We start from the raw sequence: 6,000 nt of genomic DNA, 5'->3' as shown, positions 1-6,000 counted from the left end.
CATCTGTAGCTTGGATTTGCTAGCTTACTTAAAACTAATGGTTTGACTGATCATCCCCCACCCCCTTTGCCCTTGACTGACAAAACCGCACTGTGACCTTGTTAGGATACAGTTTCCAGTCATGTGGCAGGTGGAAGGACAGTATAGACCAATGGTTTTTAAGTGACTAATTGAATGTGAATAGAGTTCATCATGGGCTGTGGCCTGGACAAATCAGTTCAGGGTCCCTGCTTGCTGCCTCCCTTACCCAATTTCTTTCAGAAGGACTTGTTAGTGCATCTGTGGATGTGATCCCTCTTATCAGAGTATTTGTCTGACTTGCTTCAGAGCAGGTAAGCAAACCCAAAAGATCAAACCCTCCAGGTTCCCTTCAGCTCCTGAAGCTACTCTGCATTCTTTTTTATCCTTACTCAGGACTCAGGGACAAATAGGTCAGACCATGGAATCATCTGAGTACTAGGGACTATAGCCTTCTGGCTAAGAAGCTCACAAAAGAAGCATTCCTTTGCAGTTGGGAAAGAAGGGGATTCAGCCTAAGCCAGTGGTTATGATCATAAACTTCAAGCCAAGTCATGGGCTAAAAATGTAGATTTGGGAGCCTCACTATAGACCTACTGAATCAGAATCTGGGGTTAGGCCAAGGAACCTGTGTTTTAAGCACTCATTCCCAGATTATTTTGATGCCACTGATCTGTGGACCACACTGAGCAGTTCTGGTCAGTGGTGCCCATTGGCAACTATTTTGGGGGAGAGAGAAGGACTGGTCAGATGGGCCCCTGGATTCACAATCCTTCAGTGCAGTCAGCTTTCAAATTTTGCACTATGCTTGGTTTTCAATTCAAGTTATTTCTAGGTTAACTTCTTAATTGAGCTATTTATCTCAGCCAAGGATTTGAGATATCACAGATAAAGAGAGGTTTAGGAGGAAGCATTAAGTATCTCTGGCTGTGTCTCTGTTATCCTTTCCAGTCCCACTTATCTGAAGAGCCAGGATTTCTCAAAGGACAAGTAACCTTGGAGGAAAGTATCATTGGGAAAGCAACACAGTACCTTTCCTTGCCATGCCCATTAGAGAACTATGTTTGTTAAGAAAAGAACCTCAAAAGACACATCAAGATGTTGTATAAAGATACTTCCCTTTTCTGTGTTTGCCAGCTCCTGGGATTACAGGAGCACAAGTTTAGACAAATAAGACCCATTTCTATCTAAGGTATCTGTTCAGGTCTTGATGCACTGGAAATCCATGTGGCTAACTCATTAGTGATAACAAGTGTTAGATGCTCATAAACCTCCCACAATTCATTGGCTGAAGACATCTTAAATGTGGACTTATGGGTTTTATTGTCTTTGGTTGCTTCTTTAGCATACTCTGAGTATACAGATTTGGGGTTTCGAAACTTGTTTTTAATTAAGACATGGTTTATTTTTATTGCTTGAGATTAAATGCAGGCTAGGAGACTCAAATCTAAGTTACAAAATAAAGTGCATCTGGGCAGACCATAGGAAAAAAGATAGAACATAAAGGCTGAAGTGTGTGCCAGGATTCTCAAGTTTACTTAGTAATTTCTTGGGGAATAAAAATCCCAGCATCTGCATTATAAAAAAAAAGCACACCTTATAAATGTCCTTCTCTTTGAAATACCTGAATGAACTAGACTGAATTATAAACTAATGGCTTGTAAAAATTCACCTTGAGTCGGCTACTGAAGATACTAAATAAAAGAGGTAGAGACTCTGAGGAAACCCAACCTGCTGTTTGTTTGTTTTATCAGTAATGTAACTCAGAAGTAGCCAAGCGAATGGCGGATGGTGGAGCTTTCCCTGTGTTTTGTTTCCCTGAGCTGAGCCCGTGAATGCCAAGATTTAATCTAAAGAGGTTTGTGTTTTAAAAACTAACAACCAAGTAATAAAACACCTATAAAAGGGATTTATAATGGAACCGGTGACAGTTTTGAGTGTAGTATTACAACTCTTCTGCTCCCCCTCTCCCTTTTTCTATCCTTTCATCCAACTCTGTGCCCTTTGTCTTAGCTCCTTTCTCACCTTGCTGCCAGGAAGCATATCAGTAGGGGCAGCTCACACTCCAGAGACGCAGACCATCTTTAAAAAGTGAAGTGTGTGCTGAGCTCTGCATTTGATGACTGGGCTGTGCTGCTTGTTTTGTTTGAGATAAGCTGCTCTAACAAAGTACCTACCTAGTCTGTACAATGGTTTCTAATGGGAAGTTGAAGATGCTGCTGTTGCAGTGTCAGTGCCATGAGGATGCTAGAGCCAACCAGGGGACTCCTCTCCCTGGGACCATGTGTCACCCTGCCAGGGCCCAAGATAGCCCTGGGACAGACTTCAGTCAACAGGTGGTTTTCCACCTAGGCCACCATGCCTGAAACTTGGTTCTTTTACAAAGCCGTAGTTCTCCTCCCCCTCGCCAAGAAATGGCGCCTCGGAAGGGAAACTTCGTACTCAAACTCTGTAGAAGCCATTTCTCGAGGCTACTTTTTCTATTTTCAGAGGTTTCCCCTGCCAGCATCCCACCCATCTCCGGGAAGAACGAGGGACTCTCTCTTCGGAGTCTGGAGGGCGCTGGGAGGCATGTGGGCAGCGTCAGAGTGGCCTCGCCTGGGCGGCCAGAGGAGTCCCCAGCCTCCCTCTTGTGGGCCTCAGGAACTCGGGGGGCCCAGGGGAAGCCTGGAAAACCGAACTTCACCATCAGCCTTCCTTCGAGCGCTGGCTAGAGGAGAGGGGGAAGGGCCCCCCAGCCGTCTCCCCCTGCCCCTCAACCCCTCTGCCATCCGGCTGCACCGCCCAAGAAAGCACTGAGAACGCAGCTTAGAGCTCTCCAGCTCCTCGCAGGCCGGGAGAGGGCATCTTGAGGGGCAGCTTCCCCCTCCAGCCCGCGTGTGACATCCCCACTCCCACCCAAGGATGCCGCCGCCGTGCCCTGTCCGCAGTCGCTGAATGTCACTGCTCCCTCTTCCTCCTGATCAGGGTAGACACAGTTCCTGAGGCATCCCCCACCCCAAAACTGCCGCGATCGCCCGAGGGTACAAGGCCCGGACGGAGGACGAAGTTTGGGGCCCACAGCGGCGGGAGGGGGGGCGCGTTGGCGAGGACCGCACCTCTCAGTCCCAGCCCTGGCGGGCACACTCCCCGCCCCAAACGGCCCAGGCGTCCCCATCCTCCCGCGGACACCGGCATCCCCGCCCTCCCCAGAGGGCGGCAAGCGGAGCCCCCCCAGGGCGGAGGCAGGTACCCCCGGGGCGGGGACTGGGGCGGGCGGGGTCCAGGCTGCGCCCCCGGCCGGGCCGGGCGGGCTAGCTAGCGGCGCGGGGGGAGCGGGGCTGGGCGGCGCTGCCTCGGGCTCTGTGCGCTGCAGCCCGGAGCCGAGGAGGAGGAGGCGGAGGAGGAGAAGGAGGCGGCGGCGGTGGGTCCCGGGCGGGGGGAGCGCGGCGCTGCGGACCCGGGCGGCTGGCAAAGGACGAGGCGGAGGCTGAGGAAGGCAGCGGGGAGACCCGGGCTGCAGCAACAAAGGGCAGCAAGCGATTGGCCGGGCTGCAGGCGAGGTTAGCCGGGGACCGGGGTGGCTGGAGGCAGCGGCGAACGGTGCACGTGCTTGCAGACACTGGCGAGTGTGCAGCCGGGGGGGTGCACGCCCGGCGGGTAAGGGCTTGCTCCCCCTCGGCATGGGATGGCGAGGAGGGTGCAGCTACATCGTACTGCCAGCACCCGGCCTGAGGCTTGCAGGGTAGGGGTGCGTGGGGGGTAAGGATGCGAGCCAGGGGGCGGGCGAGTAGTCGCCCGGGACGGGACGCGAGAGGGTGGAGGAGGGGGCTGGATGGAACGCTCTAGGAGGCGCGCTCGTCCGCGCGCTCCACCACAGGAGCTGGCGACTGAGAACCTCGAATTTTAACTTCGCGTGCCCGCCCGCGCGCGCCCGCCCGCGCCCACCCCTAAATCCTGCGGCCGCCGCCAGCGATCAACTCTCACACAAACTTTAGCTGCGGGCTAGGGGCTTTGGGGTTGTGGGGGAGGGGAGAGGGACTAGGCCCTCTGATTGGCGTTGTCTGCAGCCAATAAGGCCAAGTGACTCTCCTGCGAGTAGACCCAATCCATTTCTAGAGGTAGAAGGGGCGGGTAGGTGGAAGTAGAGGTGGCGCGGTGTCTGGGAGAGAGAAAAGGGTTGGACCAATAGGTGCCCAGAAGAGGCGGGCCCAGAGGTCTGTTGATTGGTACTGGCAGTGGACCCTCCCCCGGGGTGGTGCCGGAGGGGGGGATGACGGGTCGAGGGGTGTGGCTATGCGGAGGCGAGATGACCGGCAGGATCCTACCCCAATGGGCTGCAGAGTGGTTACTGTGTGGGTGACGGACAGACCCTTAGGCCAACGGGTGGCCCTAAGTGTCTGCGGTCTAGCCCAATGGAGCAGCGCCGGGGCGGGGCCGTGGCTCGGGTTTAATGAGACTCCATTGGGCTGTAATCAGTGTCATGTCGGATTCATGTCAACGACAACAACAGGGGGACACAAAATGGCGGCGGCTTAGCTCCTACCCCTGGCGGCGGCGGCAGCGGTGGCGGAGGCGACGGCACCTCCTCCAGGCGGCAGCCGCGGCTTCCTTCTCAGGCAGCGGCAGCGCCCCCAGCAGGTGCGGTGGCGGTGGCGCGCGGCCAGGTCTGTCACCCACCCCGCGCGTTCCCAGGGGGAGGAGACTGGGCGGGAGGGGGACGGGCGGGGGGGGAAATCGGGGGCCTGTGACGCCCCTCCCACAGGCCTCTGCGCGAGGGTCACCGCGGGGCCGCTCGGGGTCAGGCTGCCCCTGAGCGTGACGGTAGGGGGCGGGGGAAAGGGGAGGAGGGACAGGCCCCGCCCCTCAGCGGGGCCTCCAGGGCAAGGGGCGGGGCTCGAGGATGGAGGGGGCGGGGCGATATGGGTGGGGGCGGGGCTCGGGTGGTCGGAAGGCGGGGGTTTGGAGGGGTTTTCTGAGTGGGAGAGACCCAGTAGGAACGGTGGGGGGGCCAGTGAGTGTCTGGGAAGTACACTCCCAGTGAGGGGGTGGGTGGGAGGGGAAACTGGAGGTGTGCAGGCAGGTGCAGAGGGGAGAGTGGGGAGAGTGCAAAATTGGAGATGTGGAAGGGGGACCGAGGGGCGGGTGAGATTGCAGTTATCTGGGAGCAGAGTAAGAATGGATTTGGGTGTGGTAGATGTGGAGTAGTGTTGAGAAAGCGATACAGAGTAGATATTGGATTGGAGGAAGTATTGGGGAAACTGAGAAACAGGTACACTTACTGTGGTGGGAAGGAGGTATGTGGGTGAATCGGCATGTTGGAATAGAAAGGTTTGCTAGCTTTGGGGAATAGGAAGCATTAAAAAAAACATGGAGGGCTGGGACGGATATTCTCGGGAGTCTCTGAAAGATAAGACACCACAGCAGACTTAAATGTGAAGGGAGGCTACTTAGAACTTAGATATATGCAAAATATGTCTAGCAGAAAATCTCATGGGGTCAGGGGATTGGAAAGGGTGACAGGTGTGAAGAAAGATGGGTGGGGCTGGGTGAATGTGATTTGGACTGCACCCAGAGTGAGGATGGGGCAGCAGAGAAAGGTGTTAGTTTGGGATACAGGGTTGTTTGATAGGCTGGATTTCTTGGGTGTAACTTGAGCTGGGGTCAGGAAAGGGGGAACAGGGTGTCTGTCTCAGAAGGAGGCTCCCTGAGTACTACCCTGGGAAAGGGCATTGTGTAGTTTTGAATTTGTAAGCACTTTGGTCTGAGGTGAGTGCAGGGAGTGGTGTGAGACAAGGGGCAAAGGCAGAGGAGGGATTAGATTACAAACGTGGAAAATAGGAAAAGAGAACCAATGAAACAAGTTTGGGGTGGAGGTACCCAGAAATTCAAGGTAAAGAGAAAGAGTATATGAAGACTCCTCCATATAGGGACAGGAGGTGGGAGTAGCTAATGGGAATGTTGGGATAGTTATGTGGTACTCCAAAAAAGGTGTGTGTTTGT

At 54.8% G+C, this 6,000-nt stretch overlaps 1 protein-coding gene across 1 annotated transcript in view; it reads left to right on the top strand.

Annotated features, from left to right (window-relative positions):
• Positions 1 to 4,327: 4,327 nt before the first annotated feature.
• KAT6B (lysine acetyltransferase 6B) overlaps positions 4,328 to 6,000 on the top strand; it is a 184,531-nt gene continuing 182,858 nt past the window's right edge. The window contains 1 exon segment of the mRNA XM_057531181.1: positions 4,328 to 4,664. The gene's annotated coding sequence lies outside the window, so the exon portion shown is untranslated.

This window comes from Balaenoptera acutorostrata, chromosome 16 (genome assembly GCF_949987535.1).
Source record: "Balaenoptera acutorostrata chromosome 16, mBalAcu1.1, whole genome shotgun sequence".
Classification (NCBI taxonomy): domain Eukaryota; kingdom Metazoa; phylum Chordata; class Mammalia; order Artiodactyla; family Balaenopteridae; genus Balaenoptera; species Balaenoptera acutorostrata.
The sequence above is the reverse complement of the archived record's forward strand: the minus strand, read 5'-3'. Positions and strand labels throughout refer to the sequence as shown.